This window comes from Desmodus rotundus, chromosome 4 (assembly GCF_022682495.2).
Source record: "Desmodus rotundus isolate HL8 chromosome 4, HLdesRot8A.1, whole genome shotgun sequence".
NCBI classification, from domain to species: Eukaryota; Metazoa; Chordata; class Mammalia; order Chiroptera; family Phyllostomidae; genus Desmodus; species Desmodus rotundus.
Window position 1 is genome coordinate 151,536,240 of NC_071390.1, and position 22,759 is coordinate 151,558,998.

A 22,759-nucleotide genomic window follows, 5' to 3' on the forward strand; every position below is an offset into this window, starting at 1 on the left:
GCTCCCAACCTAAAAAAAGAACAAACCAGCAAATAAAAAAACGAACACTTTTCCTTGGCCATACAGTTCATTCAAAGGAGTTTATGTGTCTCCAACGAAATGAAAGAAGCCATGAACTTCTCTACAAAGCTCATCAGCTTGGCGCTGAGCTTCCTGAGAGGGTCCTTGGCTGTTTTAGCTAGAGTCTTCAAGATACTGGGTTTCAATTTTTTTTTCTTTTATTGATTCTAGAGAGAGGGAAAGGGAGGGAGAAAGGGGGGCAGAGAATTGTCAGTGTGAGAGAGAAGTATCGATTGGTTGCCTCTTGCACGTGTCAGACTCGGGACCAAACCCGCCACCCAGGCATATGCCCTGACCTGGAATCGAACCTGTGACCTTTCAGTCTGTGGGATGACACCTAACCAACTCAGCCATCACTGGCCAGGTATTGTTTGAGATTATCAGACTCCAAATTGTGACTATGAAGAAACAGAGGAGCGCACTTTGCTTGCCTGCCTGCCTTTTGGACAGGCGAGTTCCTTTCCTCGAATGCACAAAAAGTGAGAGCTCTCTATAGCAGAGAAAGTTAACTGTCCACCAAACAGTCTTGCTCGTCCTCCACTGTCCACAGAACAGAGTTTTTACTGGAAAGGAGCTGCCAACCAGGGGCTGCATTTCTCAGCTCTGCTGCCATCTCCATGGGGCCTTCTGTGACTGGCTCGCTAGTGGGGAATGACCAAGTGACGTGTGTCTCTGGCAGACCCGGTGGTTTAAAAGCACTGCTTTTCCTCCCTTTTCTCCTTTTCTGCTGTGATTACGAGGCCTTAGGGAAAGGCTGAGCCAGAAGAGGAATGGAACCTAGGTCCTTGAGTCACTGTAAGGAGGAAAGCTAGCCCATTGACTGCAAACCCTGACCTTGAACTGTTATGTGTGATTAGGACACTGAAATATTGAGGTTTATCCATACAGACCTAGCACTGCCCAAACCAATGCACCCATATTCAGCTTTTTCCCTAGAAGTTAAGGGACTATAAAAATTAAAGGGGATCCTGTTGAGCACTCCTCCTATGCCCCTCTGGGTACAAGAAAGAGAAAAAGGAGAACAATCAGGCTACAAAATGTGAGTGTGGTACTTACACTGATTTCTCCTCTGGGAATTGTCATGCTGCCCCTGAGGAGTGTTTGTTCAGTAAACACCATCGAGGGAAATCAGTACAAGCAGGGATCCAGTTTCCCCCACTCCCAGACTCTTCTGTCAGATTTTCAACTACGGTTACATGTGAAATCACCACATTGTTTTCTGAACTAGAACAATAGGGAACATAATGCACTAGTAAAAGTGGATCTTGGACATAAACCAACCTGCATTTCAATTCCATGGACTAGCTCATGGCTAAACTTTCAAGAACACGAGCCAACGCCATGTTGTATCTGAGGAGAGAACCTGCCCTACCCTGAGCCCCGAAAGCCACACTTTGCTCCACTGCCCTTTCCATGCCAGGAGCTCGACCATCTGCAACTACTCTGTCCCCAGCATCAAAGCCACCAGTGCCCCCAGACCTCGCCTCCAGAGAGGGCAGGTCAGTTTAGGCCCCTCGGGAAGCTGACATCAAGGCGGGATGAGAAGGAGAAGAAATTTATGAGAAAAACGCCTGCGAAAGACAAAGAGGGAGGGGCAGGAATAGGGGGAGAGCCTGCAGACCAGGATGCGGCCTGACACCTGTGAAAGAGAGAGGGAAGGAAGGGGCTTGGGTACGAAGAACATCAGACAGTAGCGACCTCTGCGAACATCTCGGCCAGGTGGAATGGGGGCCTTTTCAAGTGTCCTCCATTGGAGAAGAATGGCCCAGCTCCTGTACCTGCCCTTGCCCACTCATTGAAGGGAGCTGCCTGGTTAGGGCAGAGACATGGAGTGAATGGTGCAGTGGAAACCAAAGACTGTTGTTTAATTGTCCTTCTCGCAGTAGGTTCTCTTGAAGGAAGAGCTGAGTGGCACACCCCCATGCTGCCGAAGGAGTGCTCCTGCCTTTTCCTTTGACATTGCTGGCTCCCGTGTGGAAGTCTGAATGATGGACATTAGGCCATGTGTCCCTGCTGCAAAAAAGCCTGGAGGAGCAAGTGACTGGCATTTTCAGCACCAAAGGAGGAAATAGACTCCTATGATGTAGAGCCAAATAAATAAGTATAGAAGCATGTAAAGCACTTGGCCCAGTGCCTGGTGCGTAACAGGCCCTGGATGAATGGGAGCTGCTCTCCTCACTAAGCACTTTGAGAGTGTCTGGGTAGGTGATGGAAGGGCGGTTGAGTCAACTTCTCCCGGGTTCAAATCTTGACTCCAGCCTTCCAGTGGAATTGGGCAAGTGCCTTAACCTTTCTGAGCCTGTTTCCTCATCTGCAAAGCCTCCTTTGCAGAGTTGTTGTGAAGATTTGCGTCACTATCTATTGGTCCAGAGTAGGCTCTGAGCAAACAGTGCTATAGTTACTTTGTAGTGAGCAGAGTAAGAAGCACGAAGATCAGAGTGTAAACTCTGGGGAGGGAGCACTGTGCCGTGTTGGTCCCGCTAGGCCTGCCACTCAGTATGGACCAGGGCAGATACCAGGCCCTCAATAGATATTTGTTGGTGACTGAATAAATGAGTGAATGAATGAACACATTGTTTCTTATTGGTTGATGACAAAGACAAAGCTGCATAAATCATTTTAAACTAGGTAGGATTTTGCTTTGCAGATGAATTCTTCCTACTAATGTCCTCCCTGCTCCTTATTTTTTCCTAATGATTTTGCAATCTCTAACCTCTCCAAGGAGCTTAGAGATTAGATAGTTGAAAAGTTTTTTTTATTTCATTCATTTAATCTTTATTCTTTTAGTTTTAAGAGTCACGTGGTAAGGAGAAAACATCTTTCCTGCCCTCCCCTTGATCCCCACCCCTCAGAGACAACCAGTTTCAATTCTTCAGCAGTTACTTGTGCATTTACTTTCATTTCTTACAAAAAATTAGACATTATTGATTTTTTTTTTTACTGTAGAAGATGGGTATTCAAATCTTCTCTTCCTATACACTTCCTATACTTATTCCCTTCTTTCATCCAATATACTGGTTTCAGTTAATTCACAAAATTTTACTAAATCAGAAGTGTGTTTATTGTATTACAATATTATTGTATCACTGCCAAGCCATACAGAATATTGTGATCACATTTTATTTCTTATACAGTTTTTGTGTCCTCTTTCATTTATAATTGATCTATTTTTTTCCTTTACTTACCTGTGACAATCACACATCCATTCCCAAATGATCTTCCAGAGCTATGAAACCTCCTGAGAGTCCAACTCGTGGGGTCCTTTACCCATCCCCTGTCTTCCCTGGAGTGGTGATTCCTGCTCCAGTCTGCACAGTTGCTCTCCCGGCTGCCGCAGAGCTGTTGTCCTGGAGTTTAGTGAGGACCTCAGCATAAAAAAGACCCAGTCAGAAATGAAGGTTACACTAACGGAAATAAAGAACAATTTACAGAGAAACAACAGTAGATTGGACGAAGAGAATCAAATCAATGATTTGGAACATAAGGAAGCAAAAAAAACAACCAATCAAAATAACAAGAAGAAAAAAGAATCCAAAAAATCAGGATAGTATAAGCAGCCCCTGGGACAACTTCAAGAGGTCCAACACTCACGTTATATGGGATACCGGAAGGAGAGGAGAAACAGTAAGAAATTGGTAATCCATTTGAAAAAATAATGAAAGAAAACTTCCCTGATTTGGCAAAGGAAATATACGTACAAGTCCAGGAAGTACAGAGAGTACCAAACAAGATGGATGCAAAGAGACCTACTCCAAGACACATCATAATTAAAATGTGCAAAGTTAAGATAAAGAGAATCTTAAAGGCAGCAAGAGAAAAGAATTAGTTACCTACAAAGGAGTTCCTATAAGACTGTCAGCTGATTTCTCAAAAGAAACTTTGCAGGCCAGAAGGGACTGGCAATATTCAGAGTCATGAAGAGCAGGGAACTCCAGCCAAGATTGCTCTACCAGCAAAGCTATCACTTAGAATCGAAGGGCTGGTAAAGAGCTTCCCAGGCAAGAAAAAACTAAAGGAGTTCATCATCACTGAATTATTATTATGTGGAATGTTAAAGGGACTTATTTAAGAAAAAGAAGAAGATCAAAACTATGAATAAAATGGCAAAAATACATATCTATCAACAATTGAATCTAAAAAATAAATAAAGCAAACAAGAACAGAGACAGAATCATAGATACAGAGAGCAGTTTGATGGTTGCCAGATTGGGGGTGGGGGAGAATGGGTAAAGAGGTGAGGGGATTAAGAAGTACAAATAGGTAGTTACAGAATAGTCATGGGGCTCTAAAGTACAGTACAGGAAATGGAGTAGCCAAAGAACTTATACACATGACTCATGGACATGAACAATGGTGGGGGGGTTGCCTGAGGGAGTAGGGGTTGCTGGATGCAGTGGAGCAAAGGAGGAAATATGAGGACAACTGTAATAGCATAATCAATAAAATATAATTTAAAATTTTTTTAATTTTGAAAATACAATAATCTGACTAATTCAAATTCAAACAAAGTAACTGGTTGTGACTGCAACAAAGCTTTCTCGTTGTTGCACATGGCTAGCTCCCCAGGGGAGAGGTTAGGCATGATGGCTAAAGGTACAAGGTTTCTTTTGGGGGTGATGAAAACATTCCAAAATTGAGGGTGGTGGTGTTTGCATAGCTCTGAATACATCGAAAATCATTGCATTGTTTACTTTAAATATACGGTTTAAATTTAAATTAATATATTATTAATTTAATTTAGAATTGAATTTTATCATATGTGAACTATATCTCAATAAAGCTGCTTTTAAAAACTCTTATAAGTTATAGAATTAGTGCCCTGGCTGCTGTGGCTCAGTGGATTGAGCTCAGGACTGCAAAGCAAAGGGTCACTGGGTCCATCCCCAGTCAGGGCACATGCCTGGGTTTCCGGCCAGGTCCCCAGAAGGGGGTGCACACGAGGCAACCACACATTGATGTTTCTCCTCTTCTCTCCCTCCATACCCCTCTCTCTAAAAATTAATAAATAAAATATATATTTTTTAAAGTTATAGACTTGACATCTGTACCTATAAAAGAGTTAGCATGGGACCCTTGTTCTATCTACCAGCAGCCAAGTTAAGCTGGGGTCCTGCGGGAGTAACGATCACAAGGGTTCAGAGCACGCCCACGGAAGGCAGGGCATGCTGCGGTCCTGCGGCAGCAGAGGGGGACACGTGGCCCTCAGAGACCACCAGAAACCACCACTGCGGCCTGGGTCGCCAGGGTTCTCAAAGAGTTGAAAGGGAATTGATCCTGTTAGCCCCTGTTAAGAAAACCTGTTTGAGCAAACATTTTCAACACAATAAAAAAAGAATAAAAGGGTCTTGAGAAACCTTGAGTTCCATTCTCATATAAGCATTAGGTTGTCTTTCATTTACACACAATCAAGAGCACCATCTTTGCACAGGTTAAAAAACAAAGGCTCGCTTAGAAGACAGGCCTGGAAAATATAATTCAACAGTGTCTTTGATTTACACATTTGAACTTACTCATTCTAACATTTCCTGGAGGCCTTCCGTGGAGGAGGGGCTGCCACCATCCCTGAGTACACAGAGAGGATCAAGGCCATCCCAGACCGCGGGAGCTCCTGCCAGGCAGTGGGGCCTCATGTGCTCAGGTAAGGATAATACAGTGTGAGCAGTGCTGCACGGAGGCCCTGGCTCTCAGGAGTGAGTCAGCCTGGGCCACGCCACTCCTCACCCCAGAGGCAAGGCTGTTATGATCTATTTACTCCTGGCTAATTGTGGTGCTCATTTACCTGCCCAAACCTCCACTTTCCCACCTGCAAAGTGAAGCCAATTATGGAACGCCAGAAATAATTGCACCTGTGCACCAACTGGTCTAACTTGAAAGAGATACAGATCAAACCTTCATCATGCTATGAGTTAGCTCCTTTAGAAGACTGAGACCTGACCGGTAAATTTCTGCAAGTACCCGTGTATATACAAGAACTCCATTAGTATCATCGGATTTGTCGTTCATATATTCATCCAATAAATATTGATTGAGCATCTATTATTTATGCTTCTCAAACTGGAATACACAACTCAAATGAGCAACAGTGTATCAGAGGATATAAAGATGCAGCAATTCACCTTGCCAAAGCATTAAGTTTACTCAGTGTATGCAATTAATAACATTTTTATGTTAAAACAAATATGGATATGCCACAGAAAAAGATGAAAAACACCTATGAAGTTTTAAGATAAAGCATTTGGAGTCATAGTAGACTTCTTTAACATGTCTTCTAGAATTCAAGGGGGGGTGATTTGTTCATTCTCTTCTGCCATTAATTGCTTTTTTAAAAATTTTTCAGTTACAGTTGACATTCAATATTATTTTATATTAGTTTCAGGTGTGCAGCATAGTGGCCAGACAACTATGTAACTGATGAAGTGACCCCCAGATACATCCAGTGCCCACCAGGTACCACACATAGTTATTACCTTAGCATCCACTGTACTCCCCGTGCTGTGCTCTACGTCCCCAGGACCGTTCTGCAACTACCAATGTGTACTTCTGAATACCTTCGCCTTTTTCACCCAGCCCCCCAGCTCTCCTTCCCCCTGGCAACCCTCCTCAGATTGTTCTCTGTTTTATTTGTTAGTTTATTTTGTTCTCTAGATTTCACATGTAAATGAAGTGATGTGGTATTTGTCTTTCTCTGACTTCTTTCACTTGGCACCATGCTGTCGCAAATGGTAGGATTTCATTCTTTTTGTTTGTTTGTTTCTGCCATTAATTAAACATCAGTTGTTAAAGTCATATCTTAAAAGAGGCAAAATATACATCCATCCAAGAGTGTGTAATCTGAGCTGAAACAGGATAATGAACAGGCGAATCAGTCAGATGTGCACACGTGTGACCTCGGAGACGGGGGAGAGATGGCTTCCGTGTCTGTGAATGCCTGTTACCTTAGACTCCTGCCATGGCAGACCCTGGAAAGCCGATTCAGGGGACCCACTAGAGAAACCTGGGGAAGAAAATGAAGTTCAGCACATAGCTCATTAAAGAAACAGATTCAGAAATAGCAAAGGAGGGTCCCTCTTGCACAGCTCACAATCTCACATCCGCTAAGATGAGACACGTGGGCTTGGAGAGATGGAGAGGACTGCCAAGGAAAGGCATCGAAGAACAGCCATGGTAGGTGAATGGAGTGACATCTGGAAAAGGAGCACAGTCAGGAAAAAAGTAAGATTGTATTTGGAATTCAGGGAGTAATCAGCTGCTCTGTAGAAGTGCTTTTACCAAGCATGCCAGCACAGCCTAGTGAAGGGACCTTGAAACCAAGGACAAAGAAAGTGGAATGTACCTATGTACCTGCCGTTTAGCACATGCTCAAAGGAATTTTGCTGATTTACATGAACAGGGGAAGGCGGATGTGCTAATGTAATCTACGGCTCCCTGACAAGTTAGAACAAGTTCAGCACCAGAGTCAGCTTGAAATGTTTCCAGTTTGCTTCTTCCTCCTCTTCTCTCTCCTCTGTCTATTCTCTCCCACGCAGACACAGACGTTTCAACACACACACAGAAAACATTTCGCAAGTCCACCCACCCCATTAGTTTCATTAATTGCAGTTAAACCTCAGAATGGTCCTGCGTGACGATGACACACCCAGAGGTGGAATAACTTGTGCTGGTGGATAGAGAGGGAAAGGGTTGGGTTGCCCTTTTTTTGGTGTGCATTCGCCCTGCAAGTTTGTAGTTTTTATGTCTTCATGGTTGGTAGATTGTCCACTTGCCCCGGGAAGGAACAGAATGTCTCAACTACTGTCGTTCCCTGCGTCTTGGCGCCCAGTGTGGAGGTTTGTGGGAGTCAATAAATATCACCCTTTTCACCCAGGCAATCTCTGAACTATCTGAAAGGTACAAAGGAAGTGAGAAGATGGAGATAAAGTAATTGGCAGCTTGGTTACTGGTAAAAGCTGAATGGAAGCAGGTGGTCTCTATATAGCAACAGGGCATGTCCTAATAACAGCCCCAAAATTTGGCAGGCTCACCCATGCAGACAGAGAAGCCCTAGAAAACCGCAGGTTGCGTCCCGTGGGGGAGCGCCTTTATTGGGTGGCCAGTTGCAGAACAGAGCGCATGCTTTCTGCCCACCAATCCCAGAGAGAAAGGAAGAAGGAAGGTCTGCATACTGTATGCCAGCAACTTCCTCCCGCTCCTGGGGAGAGATGTATGCAAGGTACTTGACAGGACACATGTGTTGCCCTATTAAGTGTCCCTATGGGCCAAGATGTCCCCCCGTATGTGACAATACTGACCATGTGTGCGCCAGTTTGTCTATGTAATGGGGAACTTACTAAGGCCAACTTGAAACAAGTGGCCCATTGAGCAAAGGTGCTCGGCCATCCCAGCTGGCCCTCTGTCTGGCGATGGGAGCTGCAGCGCACCTTCTCGTCCTGGAGAAGAATCATTCCGAAGCCCCTCCCAGTTATGAAATGTGTTGTCCAGGAAGCTCTGAAGGAGGACAAAGGGTGTATCAGGAGGAATGCTGGCGATGTCCCCCTGGAGATCTCTAGAATGCAAAGCAGATCTCTGGGGAGGGGTGGAACGAATTTGCATAAGGAGCCCAGAGCCTTCTGGGAGAGAATGAACTGGGGCCCCAAACACGCCAGGGACTCAACACCTGCTTTCCGACATCTGACGACTTGCGAACTGGCTGGCCGTGATGGAAATGGCGTCAGTCTGTTCCGAGAGACAATAAAACGTGGAGCAGTTCATAGCAAAAAGGTTTCTATCTTTTATTTAAGTTATTTTTAAAACAATGCTTATTTTTCCTAGACAGTGACAACTTGTAACAATAAAAACAGAATCCTAATGGCACAGTTATGGTTTGCCTAGTAACATATTTGTATATACAGACAACATTAAATCAGTAGTAATCACCATGGAAACGGGCTGTCAGGAAATTGTGCACTGCAACAGAAGACGGTGGGGTTGGCGGCCAATTTGACAGGAATGCTGCCATCTAAAAAGACAACAGAAACTATAATGTACCGGTACAGGGGAACCTAGAGGCCGAGTGCTGTCAACTCAAACAGTGTGCGAGATTCCATACTGTCCTAGAAAAACAGAAGATGTCTTGGGACCTTACAGCATGTACGTGGGGGTAGAGATTCCCCCAAATCTGACCATGAACCTCGGTGTAACTGTGCATCAGGTTACAAATGAACTGTGAAGCTGACGGAAATGCTTCTCAACTATCAACTGTAAACAAATGTTGGTGCATCATGACTGAGGAGAATCTGAGTTATAGTTCTATTCTCACCATAGAAAATATTACAAAATCCTTTTTTATGGAGGCAATCGAAGAATTTGTTTAATGTAGGGGTAAAGAGTGTTAGAGAGGTATGTGAGACAGTGAATTAATAAAAAATGTTTTACTTTTTGGATTGTGCTGTGCTTGTGGTAGTCGTCAGCTTTTTGAAATTTATCATTGTCATTTCTTTCCTCATTTTAGAATACTCTTTCATACCTGAGTTTTGTACTTGTAGTTCTGTATTCTCTCATCTTAAAGATCACCCAACTTGAATACACTACAGGTCCCACAAAACCAGGACCTGACCCTGGATGTGAGTTAAAATGCCAATGTATTTTCTTACTAGGAAAAAATCGAGTCCTCTTTTTACAGCCTTTAGGGGGCACTCAATCAGACCCTGCCCACTGTGGTCATGGGGACGGGGGTTGTACTTGATCTTGACCAGCAGGTGGCAGTGAGGTACAGCAGTACCAAATAATAGCCCCTGTTGCCATAAAAAATACTAATAGCTGAGAGATAAAGGTTATTTTTGCATACTGCCTTGTACCAGATGTTTTACTTTGGCATTTTGGAACAGTTTAGAGGAAGAATGTTTGAAGAAAGATATGGAGCATAAATATAGCTTCCCTAACCAGTCAAAATACGCTAAAAGAGTCGTATTTAATAGCATGTAGACCCATCCGCTCACCCATATTATATTTGGTTATACCATTAGGAGCACTGTGCTTCAGAGGTTTACCACACCAAAATTAGTTCCTCCTAAGATGTGTTTTTTTCCTTTTTACCCTGCAGGAGAGGCCATTGTTTTTCCACTTAAGAACAGCCTCTTCCAATCTCAAAATCAAATATTAATTTGCAGGGCCTGTTACATGCAAAACTAAAAGAATTTCATGGTGATAAAGAACAGCTACAGCGATCATAGCAGCACCATGGGCCCGTGGTAGGTAGAAAGATCACGGCCAGGTAAACCCCAGGGTCCTTTCCAACGACGATGCCCAAGATCCTTGGCATAACTCTTTACAAACAGTAGCTAAGATGTCCACGAGGCTGGCTCTGTGCCCGTCATTGTTCCAAGTTCTTTATATTGTTTTATTAACTTGAGTGATGTTCACAACAATCCCACTAGGAGCCACTATTATTACTTTTGTTTTCAATTGAAGAAACCGAGCCACAGAGAGGTTCGATAATTTACTGAGGTCACACAGCAGGTGGCAGCTGGGCTTTGAATCTAGGCGGCCTGGCTCACAAACGGAGGCACTTAGCCACCTGTTGCTGCCTTTGCCCCAAGTCTAGTCCTATTTGTGTCCCTTCCAAAGAGAACAGCGTTACAAGACAGTCAGCAGAACATACCCTGAGAATAATAATATCCCGATATTTTTAGCAATGATAGAGAGGATGCTATGCTAAGTCTGGTTCTCCCCTCCATGTTAAGAAAGCTGCATTGCCCAGGAGTGGAAGAGAGAAAGGACTTGGCCTCACTCACTTTTCTCCCACAGTGACTGGCCAGGGCAGCTGCCAGCTCTAAAATGTGCCATGGCACCTAAGATGTGTCTCTCCTCTGCACTCCCCTCACGTTATTCCCCAGAGTCTCTCCTTTCTCGGCTCTGACACTCTGAGAGAATAGACTGTACTCACACCCCCACCACCTAGTCATTCATTCATTTCTCAATCCCCAACCAAGCTTCGGCCCCACCTGCTCCTGGGAAGCTGACCTCAGTGAAGGCACCGAGAACCTTCGGTGAGTCAACTCCACCTCCCCTGCTTCGGCTTCCATCACCCTTGTCCCTCTGGAGCCGTTCCACATCTTTGCCCTTGGACCCTCGGCCTCACTTGCAGAATCCCCTATTCGTCCCTTCTCTTCTCTCATTCTCCACCTCTCCTTGTCCCTCCTCCTTCTGGCGCCGGCTCAGAGATTGACGATTTCCAACACTTTCTTGTTCTTGCTGCTCTCCTTTGCTCCCATCTCATATATGAGGTCTGTCCAGAAGGTATACAACCATGTAATGTGAGAAATAGAGACATTTATTGAAGAGGATACAAGAAACATTGTACAAAGCACAATGATGCCTCAGTCCCCTTCAAAGTAGGCACCTTGGGGCCTCACACAGGTCTCTCAATCACCATCAGCTGCCCTGTCTTATTTTCCTGAATCTCATCGAGGGTCTGAAATCTCTTCCCTTTCAAAGCTGATTTTAATTTTTGGAAAAGCCAGAAGTCACAGGGTGCCACATGTGGGCTGTAGGGGAACTGAGTCACCAAAAAACTCTGCACGAGACATGAGACGTGAGCGGTCACATTGTCATGATGAAGCTGCCAATCACCAGCTGCCCATAGCTTCAGCCTTCTGAATCATCTGAATAGTTTCCACGGAGGAATGTTTGAGCTTAATGCAAAATTTGATGCAGATTCATTGCTCTACCCGCTCACTCATTTTGAATGTGACGACCACACAGTACACATGCACACTCAATAGTGTCCTCCACCCACCTGACCTGTACAGTGAAGTCATCATTGTTCACACGTGCACATTCCAGTCCACTCTCCCTGGTTGCCAGGTTACATCAATGTCACACAAGCTCTTCTCATCATATTAACAATGGCTGGACTTATTCCTGCTGTTCAGTATACATCCCTCTTGGCATGTCTCCACTCAAAACATCCCAAGTAGTGCCTTCTGCCTACCAACTGCATCGCTTTTCTTACAGCCCCTATTTCAGCCAATGGCATCATCCTTCACCAAAGCTAGAACTCTCAGCACCATCTTGCATCACTTCCCCAGCGGGTGCTGGTGACTCTTCCTCTGACCTGCCTTCAGGCCTCATTCCCCTGAGTCTCCCTTCCCACAGCCCTTACTCAGTCTCATATCCATCCAGTTCAGCTTCTCACAGTAGCATTGTCTATGAGTCTATTGCCTAACTTATCCATTCGTTCACTGGCACAGGCACCGGTCCATCCCCACCTCCTACCTTTCACTCCATCACACTTACCTTCCTCACATTAAAACTGATGACATCACTAGCCTACTTTAAGACCCTTGGTGGCTTCTCGAAAAAGACAGTGTATGTTCCTTTGAATGTCCTGTAGAACTGCTGCAGTCCAGTCTCAACTCGTACAGCTCAGCTCCCCTCTGGCCACAACGCCCAGCCCACCCCTCCCTCAGACACCCCAGACTTTGGCCTCACCACCGGACAGGACAAAAAACAAAAGCTTGTTGGGCAGGCAGCCTGGGGTTAAAATCTAACCCTACCACCTCCAGCTCTGTGACTTTAGAACTATTATTTAATCTGTCTGCGCCTCGGTTTCTTTATTTACAAATGGCTGCAATGATCCTTTTCTAACGAGAAGGGCTATGCACTGAATAAACATTTATAGAGTCTACTATGTATCAAATGTCATGCCCAGAACTCAATAAATATTAGTTCCTTTTCTCTACACTGACTTCTTTCTACACTCCGCACTTTCGTTTTTTAATTAAATTTATTGGGCTGACATTGGTTAATAAAATCATATGACCTCTTCACCTTTGTTAATGCAGTTCTTTCTAACTGAACAGAGTTCCCCTGGACCCCAATCTTTCCAGGCCAGGTTCAGTAGTTACATATTTGTCACATAAAGGAATGTCGCAAGTATTGGTGAAGGAGGGGAACCCTCAAGGTAAGGGTCAGCCCCTCCTCAGTAGTGGGGACCAGTTATTATCCAGTGTATTTTGTTGGCTTTCTAATGCATTCTTTCCTCTTCTAGACTGAGAGGGAGCTCTTTGAAAGCAGGAAGGATGTCGTACATTTATATGCATCTGCTTTATCTGCATATGCACACAAATTCACTCAAGAGGGAAAAAATGCAGTGTTATCTATTGTTACCAAGACTTCACCACTCTTAGCATGATTGTCGGGAAATTATTTATACTCTGTGTTGAAGCATCTGGACCATTTTCAAACTGCCTTTCATATTGCGCTGAATAACTTCCTGCCGTACACTAAAACCTTAATTTGATATATGAAGCTCTAGAGAAAAATGGGTTTTGAAAGAACTATGTTTGTTTTTTCTAATAGTTGTATTGGAAAACAGTTGCTGATGCCTGTGTATTATTTTAAATTAATGATGTTTAAGAGTATGGGCTTGTTCCTGATAACATTATGCACATTTTTGTTACTTGGGTTTTTTTTTTTTTTGGTCTGTCTTCTCCCTGTAACTGGAATGTAGATGTTCAAAAAGTCAGGAACCTCGTCTGTCTTGTTCATTGTGCTGTGTACCCAAAGTCTAAAAACAGTGGTTAATGATATTTGTTGACCAGATAATGAATAAATAAATGCATACTATGTTTTAATTCTTAATACAATGTAAATTAGCAAAATGTAAAATATGCACACTAATATATTTAAGAAATTAGTTGAATTATACCCTAGATGGTCCAACATGACCCACTAACGCCTCAAGATTTCATGTTAGTTGAGTTTCTAACACTTCTTTAGACGCAAATCCCACCCCATTCCTTCCCTTCTTTTAAGACGCCCTGGCTTCTTTCCTTACTTGGAAGTTAGGCCATCTGATAGGAACTTCTCAACTTCCTTCTTTTTTGTTTCCCAGTTAAGTCATCATGAACTTGGCTCCCTTCCCAAGCCTCACACTGTTTCACCTCTCTGCACTTCCTCTCTTCCCAGAATCCTCTTTCCAATGCCGCCTGCCTAAATCCTTCTCGGCCTTCACAGCTCATTACAGAAGCTGCCTTCTCCACGAAGCCTGCTTGGGTCTCTCCAGCCAGAGGGAACTGTCCCCTCATATGACCTTCCTCAGCACTTCATGTACATTTTCTTTAAGGCATCTTAACAAAATAAGGCCTACTTTGTGCAAGGCACTGTGTGTGTTGGAAAGGTAAGCAGAAATGGTCCCAACCCTTGAGGAGTTTACTGTCTAGGAAGAGTACAGTCCAATGAGTGACTATGAAGCAACATTACCAACCATGTTTTAGATCCCTTCTTAGAATACAAGCTGCCCAAAGCAGGTCTTCGGTTTTCCATGTTTATGTCCCACGGAGCATCTTATATGGTGCCACGCATTAAGTGAATGCAAGTTTCAAGGTTACTTGAGAAGATTCTGGCTTTGTGCACAAACACGTGCTTGCCTGCCCTTCGTATAACATTGTCCAGAGAAGTCCTCCACCATCATTCCCAGAATAAGCAAGTTTCCCCATGATCGGTCAGCAGGTACAGAAGAGAAAGCTGTGTGCTTAAAAAAGAGATTGTTCCTCCTGGTTTTTAAATTTAGCCTGGAAGAAATGAGGGCTGGAGCAGAAAAGGGGAAAGAGGTGAAGCCCAGGATAGTGAAGGTGTGCTAAAACTTAGGAACCCCTGAGCTGGCAGATGGTTATTTTCCATAAGAAAAAAACAAAGATGGAGGGAGATAGAGAGAGAGGGAGCAGGAAGGAAAGGAAAGGAAAGGAGAGGAGAGTGTTGGGAACCGCCCTGCCTGGTTTCAGAAGCTGTAACCCCTGTGGCTAAGGCTGAGTCAGAGACCTTGGGACCATAAGCCACTAAGGAGACAAAGCTTATCTCCCTGGCAGGGGTGCTGCCTCTGCCCACTTTACTTCACCATGCTTGGCCCTGAGCCTGACCAGTTAGCCAATGATGGGTAAGATTCCTCAAGGGAGGGGCAACCCAAGACAAGCATGGTCATGAAGAGGCCCTCAGGGAAGGACTGGGGGGGGGGCTATAGAAAAAGGGGGTGATGGGCCCTCGCCCCTTGGCTTTGACATGGCCTGAGTCCTCATTCTGTCTGCAAGAAGTCTCCTAATCTCTTGGCTGCCTTACTTCCGTGCCTGACTTAAGCCTGAAACAATGACAGAGGGCCGATTCCCTGGGGCAATCAGGCCTAAGAAAGAATGCATAAAATCCTGTGAAACCTGCTTTGTTTACACCCTCAGTTTAAATGACAAGGGTCCAAGCCTGAAATGAGTTTGTTTCCCAAAATCTTATAGCCCTTTAACTAACTGACCCTAACTCAGAATAAACCCTCAGAGTTCTTTGTTTGTTATCTATTATTTGATCCCTACTGCCAGACAATGATTGATGAGCTTTACCTGCATTCCTGTGCAAATTGAACCCAATAAAAGCCCATTGAGGAAAAGACTCTTGGCCCTTCTCCTTTGAGAGATCGGCCACCTTTCCCTCCCAAGCAGATTATGTTTTGGTAGACTTATTCTCATCTGTGGTGGTGGGGGGGGGCAGCCTGCAAGCGGAGCCCCTCCCCCCCCCCCACAGGAGAGGAGAGGAGAGCCACCTTCCTGGAAAGAATGCATTGTTGTTATGCCGGTCAGAGTATAACTACATGATTTTGTTTTGTGTTCATGAGGAATATGTGTTTTGTCTTTCTAAAAATGCGTTCCAAATATATGCCACAGCATGGATGAACCTTAAAAACATTACATGAAGTGAAAGAAGCCAGTCGCAAAAAGCCACATATTATATGATTCTGTTTATATGAAATGTTCAGAATGGGCAAGTCCGTAAGACAGAAAGTAGATCAGCGATTCCCAGGGACTGGGAGAAGTGTTGGCGGCTAAATGGCACCTGAATGTTACTGGTGATTGGACCTCAGTTCAGCAACCTCAGTACTTGAGTTCTGGCTAAGAAAGAATTCAGAGTCAAGTCTCAAATACAAGCAAAAGTTTATTTAGAAAGTCACAGAGGTAGAAGAAGTGAGTCATAGAGGAAATGGGTTCAGGAAACAAGTTACAAAGGCAAAAGAAGAGCCCTTGGAGCCTAGGAGAAAGAAAGGTAAAGGTCATGTGCCTGGGGGGAAGAAGAGGAGAACACAAAGGGGAAGGGGGTGCCAGTGAGTGAGTGAGAGAGAGAGAGAGAGAGAGAGAGAGAGAGAGACCGGGTCCTCCAGCTTGAGCATATTTATCTGGCCGTCTCAGGGGAAAATCCCAATAGAATATTCATCAGCTCTCAGGGCCAGAGAGAGAGAGAGAGAGAGAGACCGGGTCCTCCAGCTTGAGCATATTTATCTGGCCGTCTCAGGGGAAAATCCCAATAGAATATTCATCAGCTCTCAGGGCCACGGTCTCTTCTGATTGCTGGGCACTTGGGCAGGGGATCATTAGTCAGTGCAGCTGGTCCTGTGCCTGATGTCAGCCATGGCATTGCTTGTTTGGTGTTACTTTTCTGGGCCTGGAGCTGAAACATTACTGAGGCCTGGATGTTATCCCTAGGGGTTAATGCTTAAGGGAGTGCTTGTGCAGGAGCCCGCATAGGAGTCACCTGAGGCTACTCTTCAGCCCCTTCTTCCTCCAAGGTGGTCCACAGCCACTAGCAACATGCCTGGGGAGGAAAGGTCAGAGGATCATGACCAATGACATGAAAGGTCAGGAGGTCTAAACCACATGCCCAGGATATGCTAGGGGAGGAAAGGAAACCCTGGGGGCAAGGTTTGTGCTTTCCCAGTTTAGTCCTTTGCTCGGCACCTGGGGACTTTCCGCCCTTGTGACCTTTTGTGCCTGGCTATCCTTGCTCTGCTCAGGTCCTTCTACCCGCCTACCACAGAAGGAAGTGGGAGTGACTCCTAAGGGGTCTGAGTCTCTTTCTGGGGTGACGTGATATAAATGTTCTAGAAGGAGGGTTGATGGTTGGGCTATTTTGTGAACACACGCTTTCAAACAACACTGAATAGTACATTTTAAGAAGGTGAATTTGATGGTTTGTAAATTACACCTCAATAAAGCTGTGCTTTTTAAAAATATTATTCTTAATAATCTAGACAAAGAAGTCTCTCTCCAACCCACTAACTCCCCTGCCTTCCCTTGGCTAAAGCCCCAAACTGCAGGAATTATTTGGCCAACCGTAATGCTCACACTGCAAGCTAAAATTAGGGAGACTTGTTTCCTTTTTATTTCAGGAACCATCCTTAAAGTCTGTAGAGATTCATTCTCGGGTCTGTTTGTTTTCCTTGGGCTGTTGGGTGGTCTTTAAGAAAAACAGAGTTTTGTGTAGGTATAACTTCCCGTTTACAGTACAAAGTACAAATTGCCGCTGCCCCTGCTGCACAGCCCTTACAGCAGGGAGTCCGCACTCTTTGCCGCGGCCTTCAAAGCCTCTGCACTGTGACTATCACTCTCTTTAACGTACTCACTTCATAAATATTTATCTACCAAGCACCTATTACACACCTTTCCACATTAATCTTCCGCTACCATCTTTAGTGGATAAACAAAAAACCACTTTAACATAGTTAAACCCCAGAACATGTCCTGCTCCTTCCTGTCCGTTCCCTTTGCTGGTACTATTCCCTTCCCTCTGCCCTCGTGCCCTTTCCCTGCTAGCCACTCCCGCTGTCAAAATCCCGCACTGCGTGAGGCAGGCCCCAGCTCAAGTTCCTTCTCAGTGAGGCCATCCCAATCCCTCTGGACCAGAAGGAGCCTCTCCCGCCTCTGCTCTCCCACAGCCTTCGGCCATCTGCGGCACAGTGACGTGTGTCAGGGCCACATCTGTGCCTGGCCTCCCTCCCTCCCTCACAAAGCGAGTGTGTTCCCCGAGCGGTCTCGCCTGACCAACCTCCGCTCCTCATCCTGTGTCTTGCCCAATCGCTTGCATCATTTAATAATGTTTCTTAAACTCACTTATGCAAACTGTGCCCTGGTTTATCTCAAATTTTTAAAAATGAAAATTAGCCCTAGGTTATATATTTTTTGAGTTGTCACTTATCCAGAGAATTGTATTGGGAGATTTTCCAGAACTTCGCACCTGCTTTGCAAGCCCTCCCATTGTGTTGCTCCGTTGGCTCACATTTTGGGGTGGAGTGGTTCAAAGGACAAGGAAAAGAAAGCTGGGGAATTGAAAGATCACAACTTTTGTCTGTGCCAACAAGTTGCCAAGAGGGAGAGTCCCTCGTGAGTCTACCATGGTGCCCACGAAAACAAAGGGAAAACATTACCAGATGCTTGGCCACCAGGGAGCTGCATCATTCCCTCTTAATTTCTGATATAGTTGGAGGAGCCATAAAGCACTTTGCATCTTTATTTCCTGGACCTTCATCCATGTGAAATGTTCACCCTCTGTGTTTTCCTTTCCCAGTTAACAACGATAAGATTCACTCTAATTAGGCCTCAGTAAAGCAGCACAACTTTTACTCAGATCTTCTTAAATGTGCACCTTCCTCACAGTGGGGAGAAATCCAAAAATTCATGGGAAGAGCAACATACGCAAAGCCACCATCCCTTCTCAAAGCGTCGAACTCACTGAGGTTCAAATCTTCGAATCTCCAGGTGGGGAGCCTCTGAGTTCCTTTCCCCTTAGGATTCTTCTGCTGAGATTCCTGCTGCCACCAGCAGCCCCAGTGGCTTCCGAGGTCTGCTTGCTCCTCCTTTAAGGACCTGGTTTGTGCATATCCAAAAAAATAGCTCCTTAACCGTAGCACGGTAGAGACCAGATAGGATTTTCAAGGAGACTCTACAAAATGGCAAAGCGTATGCAAGGAAAGAAAATACAATGTTTTCAAGCAGGCTTCCAATGTTTGAAGACACTTTTATTGTCACAGCCGGGGAGATGCTACTGTCACCTAGGAAGTAGGGCATCCATTTCTCCTGCTGCAGTAGCTAAGGCACCACGTTGCTAACCCTCAGACCGTGCCCAGCAGAGCCCCTACAGAAAGAATGGTCTAGTCCAAAACGTCAACAGTGATGAGGCTGAGAATCCCTGGTCAGAGCTTGAGAGTGCCCAGCCCTTTGCAGCCAGGGCCTGACAACTCAGACGGCAATTAGAATAAGATAGGGCTGCCACTCGGACAGAAAGTTGCCCTATGGAAGGTGTCATGTGAGGAAGACCTCCTCCTCACCATGTCTCCGAAGGCCTACTGACATCCCTGCAGTCAAGTCCAGGAGAGAGAAAGGCCCCATTCTGTTACCCAGCCCCACCTCTCCCACCCAGCTTGGGGAGGCAGGCCTCTTGCCTAGCTGAGGACAGAGTGAATTATCTCACCCTTCAGGTGTGACCTCACTCCTTAAACATGTGACTGTGGCTTTACCCTTATACCCCACAGCATAACATACCTGAAGCAAACCATCGCTGTAGCGTTTACACATCACCGACGCTCCATACAGAGCCCGAGGGAACCACACAGGTACGAGTAGCACCCAACGCTGACAGCTCCAGCAGCTGAGGAAGGGTGGCACCAATATTGTCATGGGCAGGAAGTCACCCATTCAACAAGTCCTTGTACCGGGTCCTGTACGCTGCGCAAGACAGATAAGGAGTATAAAAATGAATTTAAAAATGGCAATTATAGTGGACTATGTGCCAGACACAATGTCATCTGATGTATGTAGTTAATTTGAAGTGATTATAACAATAATCCCATGAGTTGGGTGCTTGAAAGTTGAGAAAATAGGGTCGGAGAAGTTGGGTGACTTTCCCATAGGCATGCTTTTCCTCGATTGTGGAGGCAAGACTCAAATGCAAAGCTGCTGGAAGCCATACCCGGAGCTCCTGACCCCTCCGGGGGGGTGTCGAGAGGTGCCTTTAGAACCCAGCCCCCTTGTTCTCCTCTGCACCCTGTCTGCTTAGCACAAATTTTACAGCTCTTCAGTGGCTAGGAGAGGAAGGAAAGTTAGAGCAAGGAGGGATGCTGACTCAGCTTCTCCTACCAAATTATTCCTCCCAAGGTGCCAACATCAGATTGAGAACCATTAACACTTATTAGAACCAACTGCCCAGGGAGAAATTGAGGACATTTCCAGAGAATGACTATGTAAATGGGTTTTAACACCAAGCGGTCATACTGCTTATAGCCTCACTTTCAAAGAACAGTGAATTCCATTGCAATGTGAATTGCTCTAGAATGTAAAAACTGAACTTACTCAATTTATTTTATGAAGCTAACAACCCTGGCATGACTAGCACAAATTACATACTTATATATTTTACATATTATGTATTTAAAATATATATATTTATATATAAAGAAATATATCAATATCTATTTATTTATATGTAGATCTCTATAAACATATGTGCACGGCTTCCACTCACTCCGCCGCTGTCTTGCCACTCGCTCTGTGTGTGTGTGTGTGTATATATATATGAAATATATATATACACATATATATATATATGAAAACAGCATTTCTTCCAGAGAGCCTTTTGGTATTACAGAGCCAAATTAGGTACGCAAGTGTTCTCTGGTTCAGAAATTAACCAGGAGTACTTCCTGGGGACATTCCTGCCCAGTAGGTGCACGAGGTAAGTGTGCATGGCTGGTCCCTGCAGCCTGGTGGCAGCAGGGAGTTGGAGTCCAGCCGTAGCCCTGGGAGAGGAGATGGGGAACACGTGGTGCAGGTGCACCACGGGGTGTTTGCCGCAGGTAGAAGCAGTGAGCTGGACCTACTCCCAGAAGCAGGGATTAATCTTAAACACGTGGTGCTTAGTGGAAAAGGCAGGAAACAGAACGACAGAGTACCATTTAAGTGAACAATACACTACACGAAGCAGGGATGTATGTATTTTTCAAAAATCCATTCAAATAGGAATAAATAGACACATTGAAAGGGTTGATTATTGAGGATAAAAGGACTCGACAGCGGATCACAGAGATGAACACGTACAGAGCTGCATTCTGATTTCCTTAGATACTCAGCCCTTTTGCCTTCGTGAATACTTTTGTCCATAAAAATATTAAAAATCATATTTTACAACTGTTGGTATGAAGATAAGTATACTGTTATGTATAAAAGCATCTTTGACTTGCAAGCTCATTTTTACTTCTGATTTGAAAGAAATGAAAACATTGTTGTGGGCCCCTTAAAATGCAGTGAGCCCTAAAGCACCATGCCTGTAATGCCCAGTGACAAATTGGCTGTGGACACGTGAATGAATGAAAGAAAGCGGTACCTTGCATGAACCAGGGATAATTATGTGCTATAAACTGAGGGGTATGATTCATTTAGTCCTCTGCGTCTGAAATCCAAAAGGCCTTCCAAAAAAAGCAATACCTTAGGTGTACTGGAGAGCTCTGGCGTCATGAGACATCACTGAGGCTTAAGGAAGGAAAGCTCCCCCCTCCAAGTGCTCCAGCTGGGAACTGCTGAGCTCAGGCAGCGAATTCACTCACTGGAGCCTGAGCCCAGACCTTGGTCTGCCTGGCCTGTCCGTCCTGCCTGCCCCGGCAGCATGAGGCTACCACTCGTTCCCAGGGGGAGAGGTGGCAGGGACAGCCCCGGGGACATAAGGCCGTGTTGGACACAAGAGTTAACCCCAACCCTAACCCTGAGATGCCTGAAAAGGCCAGGTTCGGGTAGCTGCTGCCTCATGGACTCAGAACCACACAGAGTGGGAAGCTCCACTGCGGAAGCTCCTCTCTTCTGTTCCAGTGCCAGCCTCTGCTTTCAGGGAGACACACACACAGGCATGTGCACACAGACACACAGGGCACACACACAGGCATGTATACACAGACACACAGGGAGATACATAATAGATGCAAATGCATACATGTGCAGGGTATGCACAGACACATGTACAGACATACACAGAGACATAAACATACAGATACACACAGAGAAATACCTATATATGTAAACACAGACACCAGAGAGACACACACAGATGTACACACACAGAGACTTGGCCAGGTCACAGATATGAATTCAATCTTCGGGAAAACCCAAGGTCCTGGTTGGGTTGGGGTTGTTGTGGGGTTCTCAGCAGTGAATCAGAATCTCCCTAAATACTCTTACCTCGGGCCTTGTGCTGCTGATTCTGCATTTGCTCCCTCCAGTCTGCCCTGTGCCCTTTTCTGCCCTGCTCTGTGTCCCAGGGGGCTGACCCTAGAGACTTCCCCACTGGGCCTCCTTGTCCAGCTGGGCCTGTGGCTTTGGGAGGGATGCCATGGAAGGCTGAGGGGGAAGATACTCAAATATCCCTGCCTGCAGGGATCCCCGGAGTGCGGCTTTCACAGTGACGGCACTTTTATTTACCTGCTCAGAAAGTATTACATTGAGGAAGCTTTCTCTGTCTAACCAGGTGACTTTGGGAAAGACTAAACCCCCACCCCTACCCCTACCCATTTATAAACCCTTCATGAAAGGAGACAAAATTATCTGGGTTGAGCTTGGAACAACTCAACCTGGACTGGGTTCTTGATATTTCATACATGATTTTATTCTAAACTGAATAAGCCAGCTTTGGGGAAACGTACTAACGTCGAGCCGTTGTGTGATTATCTTGCTGAGGCCCTGGAACCAGGCCATGCTCTCCCATACAGATTCCCACTCAGGGAATGAGCAGTTACAGCTCTCAATCATTCAAGCAACAGATTAATGGTGTAAGGCAAGTAGGCCACGGACAGAAGTGAGGAAGGATTTCCTTTTTTTTCTCCAGGGATGGGAGACAGTTGGCACAAACCTTGAAGCACTTAGAAGCTTCC

At 45.2% G+C, this 22,759-nt stretch overlaps 1 long non-coding RNA gene across 1 annotated transcript; it reads right to left on the bottom strand.

Moving 5' to 3' along the window:
* Window positions 1-16,036: 16,036 nt before the first annotated feature.
* On the bottom strand, window positions 16,037-19,556 carry LOC123477990 (uncharacterized). Its single transcript, XR_006653079.2, has 3 exons — window positions 19,389-19,556; window positions 18,580-18,713; window positions 16,037-16,665 (listed from the first exon to the last, which is right to left on the bottom strand). It is a non-coding gene; the product is annotated as an uncharacterized lncRNA (long non-coding RNA).
* Between the last annotated feature and the right edge of the window lie 3,203 nt (window positions 19,557-22,759).